Source organism: Eumetopias jubatus, unplaced genomic scaffold (genome assembly GCF_037043125.1).
Source record: "Eumetopias jubatus isolate StellerSeaLion01/CBP00866 unplaced genomic scaffold, mEumJub1_p1.0 scaffold_9, whole genome shotgun sequence".
NCBI lineage: Eukaryota > Metazoa > Chordata > Mammalia > Carnivora > Otariidae > Eumetopias > Eumetopias jubatus.
This window is the reverse complement of record NW_028274815.1, coordinates 55782593-55795709: the sequence shown is the minus strand read 5'-3', so window position 1 is coordinate 55795709 and position 13117 is coordinate 55782593. Positions and strand designations below refer to the sequence as shown.

At 38.8% G+C, this 13117-nt stretch overlaps 1 protein-coding gene across 3 annotated transcripts in view; it reads left to right on the top strand.

Moving 5' to 3' along the window:
• Positions 1-13117, top strand: part of MEIS1 (Meis homeobox 1) — a 132124-nt gene that overhangs the window by 113576 nt on the left and 5431 nt on the right. The window lies entirely within an intron of this gene.

Below are 13117 nucleotides of genomic sequence, written 5' to 3'. Positions count from 1 at the left end.
ACATTAGGCACAGATTGTTTTGTCAATAAAGCTAAACAGAGGCATGACACAAAAGCACGGAAAACAGATGTAAAAAACAGTGCAAGAAGCACTGGGTCATTTGTTTGCTATTCAACTGCAAAATGAAAGTACAGGGTGTATAGTGATTTTCCTGGCCTAGAAATCACCTAGGGATGGAACAACTTAACACACAAAAGATAATTTTATTAAGCAGGTGGTTTAACTTTTTCCCTTGAGGATTTCAGTGTAACCCACATTTAAGGTAGACTTCTTAATTGATCAATGGAGTAACAGGTGCAATATTCTTGAAAGAAGAAAGAGAAGAAGGAGAAATAGAAGAATAACTCTCCAGCATGTTTCAGAATGGGTTGTTGTTCTCCAACCCCTGCTAATTGCTATGCTTTTCACCTTGAGTGTCAATTCTAATAATATTACCTTTACGGGCGCTGACTGTGGGCTTAGATTATAGCAATCAGTAATACTCACTAGATAAAATACTGTCTAGTTGCTCATAAGAAAAATATTGAAATCAGTCAAAAAATGTTTAGCTTGCATATTGCCTGAGACAGAGCTGGCGAGGTGCCAGGCAGGCAGGGTATTATTAGGAAAGCTGAGCAAATAGCTCGCAGGGAAAAGAGCTGTGAATTTAGAAACCTTCAGGTATTGTCATGTCAGAGAGTCTTAGGAGTTCAACAGAGACGCTGCTTTTGTCTGCAGATTCTAAAAATTTCCAGCAAACAATCCTCTTTGAAAATGACTCTGCAGTCTGTTAAATATACTTTGTTGTAAGTTTTACACAATAAGTTTGCTCAGAGCTTCCCCTGCCTTCTGTGTGAAATCACGCTGCCGTGAATCCCGCGAAAAGCAGAGAGCCCTCCTGAAGGGCTCAGTGTTGGGCCACTGCGCGGGGTGGAAAAGCCTGCCCCTTCCACCACGGGGCCCTGAGTCTACGTGAGAAAAGAAAGGAAGGTGTGGGATGAAGGAAGGTGCATTCGGAAGTCCAAATACCGGTTGGTGTAACTGTGGTTCCTTCTCCAGCCCGCACACAAAGACAGTTTCTGAGCTTTCCAGGACAAGACAGGAGTGTGATGCCTGAAGTGGGGAGTTGGTACAACCTGGGCAAGTACTTCAGGACCCCGTGGGCTGGAGTTCAAGGGAGGCCCAGGTCGGCGTGAGTGGGGAGACTGATGTATCTCCATCATGATGAGCCCAGTGTTTCCGAATGTCTGTGATCCCTTTCCAGGCTGTGAAACCAGTGGTTGGTGGTTGACTTTGAACATGGTATGTAGGTCAGCAGGACTGGTTGCGAGTCCTAATTAAGCCAGATTTTGTTGTTTTCGGTGTCTTGGCACAATGATCTGGTCAGAGAAGTGGAGACAACCGCCTGTGTGGCATGCAGCCTGGCAGAGCAGGACCTGACTCCCATTCACTTGCAGGCAGCATGGCAAGTGAGGGGGCTGAGAGGCATAATGGGTCCAGGGAGAAGAGCTGGGGCATCCACGGGTGGCTAAGGAGCAAACTCCCCTGTGGGCCTTGTGACAACATACAATTTACACAGACGAGTAAGGGGAGGGAACGTGCAAGAGAAAGAACATGTTGAACCCAAACATTTCAGCTCTCTTCCCCACTCTTCACCAGTTAGATGTGTGTCCTTGATCAAGTCACTCTGTCTCCATGGGCAGTAGCTTCCACTGCTAAAATGGACGGGGAGCGCCCATTGATGGGACTCTGAGCCTCTTCCAGCTCTCCTAGTCTAGACTGCGTGGTACTGCCAACCAAAGAGAAGCAAGGAGATTGCTCTGAGCCTGCCTCTGATTCCCGCCAGGACTGAGGAAAAACCCAGGGCCTCTAATAAAGAGACAAACAGGGAAATTAATTTAAAAAGTTGCTACTTTCCTTCATCTTAAATAAGCAAATCAAGCACTGTAAAATAAAAACGGGATGAAATTAAGCATTATCACAAGACATGAAAAACCTGTGTGCTGTCATTTTAGGATTCATAATAAAGATAAATCAGTTGTTTTTAGCAGTGTGCTGTGAGTCTGTGAAGGGCATGACAGATAATAGGCTTGAAATTTCTGAAGTTATTGTACAGCAAAATTTGTTTTTTCCTCAGGCGTTCAATCTTTTTCTCTAGTAATTTTGTACATGACAAACTTTTTAGTGGGTGCATTAATAATCTATAAGTAATGGGTTGTCAGGTGTCAGTTAGATAAGATTAAAAGACTGTTTAAGCATTATCCATTTGCTTCTTTGCATGAGTTTTATAGGTCAGGAGAAATAACTTTTTGAGTTGTGGTTGTATTTGCCCAGTGCCCCCCCCTCCCCACCCCCCATTTGGCTCTGCTCCAAGTATGCATGGAAGAACTGTATTACATGACATAAATCCTGCATGTGGGAGCAGATTTGAAACTCACGCTATGTGAATCAAGGGGACAAATGTCTCAGCTGTCTTCTGTAAACTTGTTTCAGTTTTTCAAGTGTTACCCTTTTTCTTCTCAAAGGCAGCTCTATAAGGGGAGAGGGCCTCAGCTGAGAGGGACCCTGAAGCCTTAGACATGGGGAGTTTCCTAGCAAGTCAGGTTTAGGTCTATTCTTGTCAAATCTGTCTTAAGTGTGTTTACATATAGTTTGCCTTTCTGGTATTTTCTGCTTGCACAGACCTGATCTCCACCGATTTTGTGTCAACAGTTGCTGAGGCTGGTGCTGGGTGATTAACCGTTGAGCACTGAAGCCCCACCGAGCTGTGCCCACAGAGACCCCTCATCTCTCCCTTACCTCATCATCTTGCTTCAGGCTGCACCCACCTAAAACAAACAGCATTTCTGAGTGGTTAAAAAAAGCAGCCTGAAATATTAAAAAATGGGGCAAATGTTGCCTCCTTGTTGAATAAAACGATTTTCTCAAAAATGGAGTGAAGCCAGGGGTGGGGGGGGGTGGGGGCGGAAATGTTTCTGAGGGTAAATGTCCTCTTGGATTCAGCCCGCATCGCTCCAATGTGTGAATACCCAGAGTTTTGTGTAGATGCTTAGGTATTTTGTTTGGCTTCTTTCCTAATTTTTAAGGGGAAAGGGAACATTAAAAACCAACCAGCCAAACAAACAGTAATCTCCAACAGCAGGGATGCTTATACCTTTGGCAAAAGAGGGCTCTCCCTTTCACTACCCATATAGTCATTGGTATTTTCCTTTTCATTTCCATTCTTATGAGGCTTTTAAGCCTGACCCATTAGCATGGGAAATAATGAATACTATCCAGCTCTTGACACCTGAACAATAACAAATAAACAAAAAAACCTTAATCTGTTGCCATCCTTGAGAGCTCTTCTTTTCCTCTTTACCCTCTTAACCAATGTGACTAAAGAACCTAATGACTCACAAGATTGGATCTGATCATTGAAGAAGGGAAAAAACATTCGCCTTCCCCAACACAACTTTTTCAGGCCGATGGGGATTATTGGTCTTGTGTTCTAAATGTGATTTAGCTCAAAAATGAATTTCTTGTCATTGGAGAGATCTGGCTTACTGTTGCTAAAATCACTGTAATTTAAGAATCATATATTGCCTCGGGATGGAAGTTAAATGCACTATGATTAAAAATATGTATATTTACGTTTCCAGTACTTTCTGTCCTAGAATGCTGATTTGAATGTAAATCAGTTGTTTTGAGAATTGTTGTCCACTTGCAGGGTTTGTTGGCCTATATCCCTTGAACATCTGCTGTGGTTGATTTTATTTGATCCCTAATTTGGGTCAGAGTTCATATGTGCTTGGAAGAGCAGGGAGTAGGGGATGTTGAAAAAGCTAATGGAAAGAAGCGTACATGTCCAAAGATGTCTGATCTCAGCTCCCATGGCTGGTCACCTGGCAGTTCTGTTTACAGAAAGGAAAGTACACTAGGTTATGGTAGAGATCCCCATCCTTAGGGCCAAGTGGGGGCTGAGAGGGACGGGGGGCCAGAAAAGGCATATCAGAATCATTGTGAGTGAATGTAGTATAAAAAAGCCTATTGAGAATTAACTTTTGATTTTAGTCAAGCTCTTTCTTTTAAGATTCCAAATCACAAAGGGATATGAGATTTTGAAGTTTATCACAAAGGAGCATGGATTAAAATTTTAGGAACATCATGCTGCAGAATGTCAGAGCCCAAGTCCTGGTTGGGATTTAATGCACCATTTGACAGATGGGGCTCAGGGCTCTACCATGTGATGCTGCTAATGAGAGGCTAGGATGGGGCTGGTTCCTTGTTCGGCACCTCTTCTACCCTTATGCATTTATTATTAACAGATTTATTGAGATATAACTCACATACCATGAAATTTGCCCATTTAAAGTGTACAATTCAGTGGTTTTTAGTATATTCACAGATATTGTGCAAGCATCACCATAGTCCCTTTTAGAACATTTTTACCATTGAGAAAGAAACCCTGTTAGGGGCGCCATATGTTATATATAAAGAAACCCTTTACCCTTCAGCTGTTACTCCTCCCATACTTTCATCCCCCACCCTCTGTCTTTGTAGATCTGCCTATTCTGGACATTTCCCATAAATGTGATCATGTAAACATGTGGCCTTTCGGGACTGGCTCAAACTTTGACTTAGCATATTGTTGTTAAGTTTCATGAATGTAGCAGAGAGTGGTACTACATTCCTCTTTATGGCTGAAGAATGTTCCGTTGTCCAGACAGACCACATTGTGCCCACCTTTTGTGGCTGTGAGCGTTCGTGTGTGCGTTTTTGTACCATTAGGTATCTTTTGAGAATCATAATGACAGTATCTCAACAAACCCTTGTCTTTGGTTTAAAATTTGCAAAGCTCTTTTTATAGACATTAACTCACGTGGTCATCATGGTTCCTGCACCTGAACACTACTATGATCTCAGAGCATTGAGTGGCAGTTTTCCCACTCGGTCCTCACACCCTTCTCCCTAGACGCCGCTCTGACTCTCCGTCCTTGGCCAGTGTTTTGACTGTAATAGTGATGAGTGATATTGTTCAAAGAAAAGGATAGCCACTCAAGTGAAACACACAGCTTCCAGATTTCCTCAGGGTGACTTAGACGACCCTAAGCATTTTCCAGAGATCTGACAAGTTCCACGAGGCGGTCATTTTATTAGTTTGCTGCCTTCATTTGAAAAATTTTGTCATATACCTCATCTGAGAGATTTTTGCCTTTGAGTATAATTGGTATAACTGGTTCCATTTGCATTTAAGGCCTATGGATTACATTTTGATATATATTACATAGAACTCAGGTTTCAAGCTTTACGAATTGAAACAGAAGTTACAATGAACCTTCTAAGGGAGAGAGACGGGCCTCCATTCAAGTCAGGCTTCATTGTGCCATTCTGTAGTCTAACCTGTGACCAGGTGAAAGCGGAAATCAAGCTAAATTTTGAGATATCCTTGCTTGGCACTCCCTTGGAGTGGAGACTCTGGGCCTGGGAAGTTTTGGGCTAGTGATGGTTTGGGTAGCTGAGGCAACTAAAGGAGAGATCCTCTAGAAAGGAAGGAGCTCAGAGACACTCCAAAGGGGTACTGGGATTCTATGACACCTTATGTATGCCAGGGCTGGTCCCCATTCTTACACAAGAGGGTTGCAATTCCAATCACGCAGGGGAAGTTTTACTTGGAAAAAAAAGTGCATATTTGATCCTTAGGGTGGCCGTATGCCCTAAATTGCCTGAAATATTCATGGTTTATACTTACTGTCCAGCATAATTATTAATAGTGTCCATTTACTCTCAAAAGTGTCTGACTTTAAATGATAAATTGTGTGGTCATCCTATTTATAATGGAGAGTGGCAGAACATTAGGAGCTGTTTTAAATAAACATATTTATTCTGTAATGTTTAAGGGATGCCTAGTTAGATGCAATTTTATTTACTTTTTGTGAATATGGGAAAGTTAGAATTTACACAAAAAATGGTTCAGCTTAAACTAAAGAGAAACCCATCTATTCTTTGAAGATATTATTATACCTACTTTAGCTTTTTCAATACTGTAGGAGGTTTTACTATCCTAGATTGCCCTATCGCTTGTTCATTGCGCCAATAATCATTTTAATTCCATATCCCTTAAGCAAGCCACTATTTGTCTTATATTTGTGCAGTTATACAAACTCAAATTTGGCAAATTGTCACATTTAAGTAAATATTGCATAAATACCATTTTATTACATATGCTTTATATCAATGGATACTTAAGATATTTTTAACTGTTGGGCATTTCTTATGCTAGTTCTGGCAAGATAGTCCCATAATTTATTCCACTGGTTTTGGAACCTAGTGCTTTAGTGATCTAGGAAGTCATGGGTAGTAGCAGAAGAAATAGAGATCGGCCACTAAAGAGCCCCCCCTTGCTTTGAATTCAGGTCAGATTAAAGGATTTAGCAAGCTTATATTTTTTTTAGAATAAAAAATCATTGTATAATTTGCTTTCAAGGAAAACTTCCCATAATATATAATGAAGTGATAAAGTATTTGAAAGTTATTTCAATACTTAATACATGGGTTTGTTATTACTTTGCATTATAATTTTCAGATAATTAGTGATTTTTTTCACTAGTTGCTTTGAAGAAAATTTTATATGTAATTAACTTCCTCAGTGGCCTGAGACAACTTAGGCTCTTTCTAGAGTAGTTTGACAAATACACCCATCACTGCTAGAGAAGGGGAATCTCCTCAGACTGCTGATTGATGGGCTTATTGTGATTGGAGGAAATTTCAATATTCTGTTTCTAGAATGGATGGAGAGCAGAACATGTGCTCCCTTCTCCCCTCCTGTTCACTCCCCTCTCCCACCCTCAGACACACAGATGACGGATTGCAGTCCTGGAACTGTTGGATCCGGGGGAGGTTGAGAAACTGGAAAAAGGTGCCAGAAACATGATTTCATAAGGTTTGACTTGAGATTGAGTCAACTTTCTTGAGTGTCTTAAAATTGTGTTTTATGAAATTTTATTTCACAAAGAAAGGGAGTGTAGAAGGCTTGGACCCTGAAGACTGCCAGTTACAGATCATTAAATTCAATAAGTAAATGTAAATCTGAAATGAAGAAATCCAACAAAAGATTTTGAAGTAGATTTTTGTTTAAAAGAACAGAGAGTTATTTGAGAGATGGCTAGAACTCATTCCCTGCAGGGTTTGTTTATAAAACAGGCCTTCAAGTTATTAGGAAATGCTGACTTTAAAAAATATCAAATACATAGTACATATAGTTTTATTTAAATAACTGTGATAAAGTTAGAAGAAACATTAGGAAGGAAATTCATGGACTGGAATAAGAAGAAAAAGGACAAAATTCTGGAGTTCAGCAACTAGCTTCCAGCGTGAAATTTTATATTTGAAGAATTTTCAGAGGTCTTAATTCTATAAAAATATTTGTAGAGATTACCTAAATGAATTATAGATAGATTAAATATTATATTTACTTGCTGTTTATTTTTAATTGATAAAGAATAGTTCATGTAGAAATCACCAGTACTTATTCTTAAGAATGCATGGTATTAATTTTTACTAAGTATGTATATAGGTATTCCTAACCAATACCTAAATATTAATCAAAGATGACTGTAATTAATACTTTATTTAATGGATAATATAAATATAGAAGGCATCTTCACTAACATATCTTGCTATTTAATGAAATCTGTTTAATATCAAGTTGATAATTTTAGCTCCTTGGGCATAGGAGGGTATTGTAAAATGGTATTTCTCCATACTTAAATGGGTAGCTACCTTCGTGCTGACTATTCACTAAGCCTTGTTGGCAGGAGACACTATGGGGATGACTGAGAGTCCTGTCATTGTTTAGAAACAACAGCATTTTGATTTTACATGGTTCACTGAGCTGGCTGTGGCATGCTAAAGTCACACTGTGGGTTGCCCTTAATCATCAGTAAACAAGTAGGTGGTAAACACTGAGGAAGAGAATTCATTGAGTAAAGGTGAAAATGCTATTTCTGAAGGGGAGCAAGTCGTGTTTCCTTAGCATGGTTAGTATTACAGAGAACTTGTACAAGGAAGACAAAGGGCGTTAAGAGTAGAGGAAAAGGGCAAAGCTATGTGGAAAATGTTGTCTGTGGAACTGGGAAAATATACCCTGTGTTTGGTTCTAGTGGATGCCCACTGTGATCTCGCCATCCTTCCTGGTTCTCACGAAGAGGAAACTAAAGTTAGCCTCCCGGTTTTGTGGGAAGTAACCCGGGCACGGAGTGGAGGGTAAGCTAAAGGGCAAAGGTCAGCTTCAGAAAGCTGTTCTACCAGATCTTAGTCAGAAAACCATTCAGGTATCCAAAGATGGAGAATGAAAAGAGACAGGTAGGATTAGCAGAATGGAAAGAAAACAAAAACAAAACACAACAACTTTAAAGTCTGATGATAAATAAGCATGTAGGGGGCAAGGAAAAGAAAGAATAAAGGAAAACGTCCTGTATTTCTTTTTAGCATAATTCAGGATTCATCTCCCATTCTCCTTGTCTGATTGCTATTTAAAAAATGCAAAGAATTAAATTCGATTTTGAGATGATCCCATGTCTCAGATTTTTGAAGATTTTGCTCCCCTTTTAACCTCCCATTCCCCCTTAGTAGGATTCTAGTCCTAAACAAATTAACTGGGTAAAAAGAAATACATCTCTGTTTATGTTGACATGGAACGAAACTATAAGGCCAATCCATTTTCTTCCCATCCTTGGTAAAACGTCTTGTTTTGAGAAGGGGAATAGTTTGGTCACGGGAAGAAATTCTAACCCATGATGCTGTGAAAAAAGGAAAGATAAGAATTCTTTCCCTAATTCAGTCTTTTACCACCTACAGGGTGTCCAGTTCTTAAAAAGTACTTCACAAAAGAACATTGTGTTTTCAAAGCAAACTGGGATTTATAAAAAAAATATACCTTGATGTTTGGAATGTAATATGGAAAGGCAACAGGATGTTTCCTAACCTTACATCCAACTAAAAGGTTTACCTTTCTAAATGCCCAATTTATGGCAAATTTAGAGCTACGTTCTATTAAAGTAAGGTGTGAAACTATTTTAATGAGTAAGAAGAACTGTCCTGTTGTCAATATTTCTGACAGCGTACATCTAAGTTTCAAGGGCTGTAATGTTGGGACATGAGTTGTAAAAAAAAGAAAAAAAAGTCTCTTACATCTTTAAACTAACAAACTTTTTAAAGAGACCTTACTATTATGGAAAATAATAAAGATTGTGTATATTTCATGGATATATTTTGTCTTAAACTGTTTTGTGTTTGTTGGAGAATAGATTTTTTTATTGGACATTCGAATTGGAATTTTATCATTCTCTTTTTCTTTTCTCTTCAAAAACATTGATTCTTCTTATGTTAAAGTTCTAATATATATTTATGTATCCATACATAAATATAGATATATATTTGAACACACACACCACATATGAGCTTAAAATAACTGTTTTACTGATGCTTCTCAAAATGAGTGTTCTAAGAAGGGAATATGTTCATGTAAGTTTACATAAAACCTAAAGATCTTTTTTTGGTTCAGTGTTTAGAAAATTCTTGATAATTTAGAATCTTCCACAATGGAAAGTAAAGCATTCTGTCACAAAAGCAGGGAGGATGAGACGCAAGGTCAAAGGGCATTTTAGAAACAAACAGCTGGTCCAGTTTATTTAAACAGATACAGGGATGGGGGAACTGACCTCTGTTTGACTTATAGTGGGAGGAGCAAGAATGTCATTTTATTACTTTGCCCAGAAGGAAAATGTTTTTGTATCTGAATTCACCCTGAAGCCGTCTAAACACATGGCTTTGCTGTATGTAGCATAATTCCAAAGAGAGTATATAGAAGACAGTCTAGGATCAAATACACTAAATAGAACCAAATGTTGAGATGGTTTTAAAATTGAAAAGATGATGCTGTTTCAGAATATAAAGTCTTTTGCTATTTACTTAGTTATTTTCAGATAAAGATGTCTGCCATGACCGTAGATAATATCAGCGTTTCATGTAAGTATAGAAAGCATAATCCAATAAGATTCTGAGAGTTTCCTATGTCCTCTATGTATCAATAATGTTCATTATATTCAACAATTGTTTTAAATTCATTTTCAAAAGCGAGAAGTTATCACCATACTGCTAATGTGGTCAAAACACTTTGGACAAAGTGATTAGGGGTTCTGAGGTTTTCAGCTTTTTAAATTTTTATTTTATTAAATGCATGGATTCTCACCTTTATATCTACATATCCTATAGGTAGCCTACATCTATGTTGTCAATAACAACAAATGGCTCTTGCCACCAAAAGGGAAGAAAATAGCACCTGGTACCTGTGGCCCCTTAGTTAAAAGGCTGTGATGAGGTATTCACTCTCTACATGGGGACCAGAGCAGATGTGGAGTAACTGCATTTAATGATGTCCCCTGAAGACCTTTAGAGGCACACAGACAAACCTCAGCATACTGAGCAGAGAGTATGGCTCAGGTGGTGAGTGGACTCAAAGCCCAAGAAGAACTTTCATTCTACAAGAAACTTGTTAAGAGGGTGCCTGGGTGGCTCAGTTGGTTGGGCGGCTGCCTTCAGCTCAGGTCATGATCCTGGAGTCTTGGGATCGAGTCCTGCATCGGGCTCCCTGCTCGGCTGGGAGTCTGCTTCTCCCTCTGACCTTCTTCCCTCTCATGCTCTCTCTCTACCACTCTCTCTCTCTCAATAAATAAATAAAAATCTCTAAAGAAAAAAAAAGAAACTTGTTAAAAATCATGGATGCTTGGGGCACCTGGGTGGCTCAGTCGCTTAAGCATCCGACCTGTGACTTTGGTTCAGGTCATGATCTCAGGGTGGTGAGATCGAGCCCGCGTTGGGCTCTGCACTGGGCGTGGAACCTGCTTAAGATTCTCTCTCTACCTCTCCCTTTGCCCCTCCCCTCTGTGCTCGTGCTCTCTCCCTCTGTCTCAAAAACAAAATCAAAACAAAAAGGAATCATGGATGTTTAACATAAGGAGAAGCCTATGGGACATGATGCATGATGGCTATACTTTAAATATTTGAAGGCTATCCTGAAGAAGTGAGATTAGAATTGTTTAAATTCCCCCAAGTAGTTGTCCTGGTGAAAGAATTTTAGATCAAGTAATGCAAAACCTTCTCATAGTTACCATGTCCATAGCTGGAGTGCACTTTCAGGTGAGGTGGCAAGTGCTTTATTAGAAACAATCAAGCAGAGGCTACCTATCCTACTTGGTGGGGATGTCGTAGAGATGATTCATGTCAGTGACCAACCTAGGTGACAGTGAAAGCCCTTTTCAAACCTGAGATTTAATTTTTCTATGATTCCTTGGGTTTAATAGTCATGGATTCAAACCTAAGTTGGTTATTATGAACTGGTCTTTGGAAATCTGAATGTATGAGTGGGAAGGAAGCAAGCTTTGGAATACAGATAAGTCACTGAATCTTCTGATGCGTAGCCTTATCTTTGTCCATATGCACAAACAGTACAGTCATCAAAATTCCCAGTCTACAGAATGTTCAGTCATGCTTATTCCCAGACTCAGCAGTAGGGTTGTTGACAGTGGTGACTGGCTCAAAACCAGCTCATTCTTAGTTATCTATTTAGTTCAGAATATTCTAGATGGGTGGCACAGTAGTGGCCACGCTCTTGTCAGGATGTTGGGGGAAGGGGTGTTCACTACCATTTGCCAGCTGTGTGTCATTCAGCAAGTTATTAACATCTCATGGGTAACATGTGACCTCAAATAAGTCACTTAATTTCTCTGAGCCTCGGCTTCTCATCTGTTTAAAAGTGCTCTTCCTATTTTTAGATGAATAGTATAAATCATATCCACAAAACACTATGTTTTTAGGACTTTTAAAAAATGTTATCAGAGTTCCTTTCCTTTATAAGCCTGCAGATTATGAACAGAACCGTAGAAAAAGAGCTGTTTTTTTGCTCTTTTACCTATGTTAGTTACTATGAAAATTACTTTTGGTATATGCGGAATATTAATATTAAATAATTTTCTAATTGGTCATGCAGTGAAGGCAGCTAATGAAAAAGCAGATTTTTTTTTTCATTTTAATTGGTTATTTCACATGGTGTTTGTGCTACACCTGTGCTTTTAATGAGAATGGAGAATTAATCTAACCTTCTGCTCACATGATTCCAATTTTCATGGTTTATACAAGATAATGATAACCTGATTTGCAACACAATTTGTTGTAGATCTGTGTTTTAAATATTTTTATTAGCCAGTTCGGGGACTTCATATACAAGAACTGATATAATATATATTGCCAATAAGAGTTAGCACTAACCGTGCCCTTTTAGTTAGATTCCAGTTTCATTATTGACTTTAATTACTTTTCCGATAATAAAAGAACAAAAGGATATAGGATATTGGGAATCTTAAAATGTCACGAAGCATGTATTTTTATTTTAAAAATCTGTCCCTCTCTGTGTTTAGTGGTTTTTTTAGGAACTACTTTCCTTCCTGAGTGGGCAGACTTACAAACTAGAATTCATACCGGACTGTGGACCCTTTAATCGTTATTAAACTTCTCATTGTATTTTTTATGTGCTGCTCATGTTCCATCTATTCAAATCTGAGTTGAAAACTAAAAGCACTTTACTTTTTCAGAATCTAATGTGTCCAACTCATTTTCTGTATTTGATATATAATTCTTAGCATTACACAATACAAATGGATCTTAAGAGTTAGAAATTTCACAAGCTTGATTTTGTAGGTCTTGTACTAACCACTTAAAAAAGAATTCAGTGGCTAGCCACTTTTTGAGAGGCTGCAAAAATTGTAAAAAATAAGCCTTATTAAGACACTTAAATGACTTAATTAGATGTTTATTATAAATTTCCAGGGCTAGCTGGAGAAAGCAATATTATAAGTTCAATTACTGTATAGCTGTGACCTCGCCTTGACCTTAGACTTTGCATAAAGAGCCAAAAAAAAAAAAAAGCCACCCCAAGAAATCTCTACAAGGAATGCGTTTCTCTGAAGTCCCCAGCAGTGTGAGTTAGTGGTGATAAACTCCAGACATTCTCTCATTTGATGGTGTGCTGCCATCCCAGTTCATTATCTTAATAGTGGGCATTAAAATAGAATTAGGTTTGCAAGAGGTAGGGAAGGTTTTG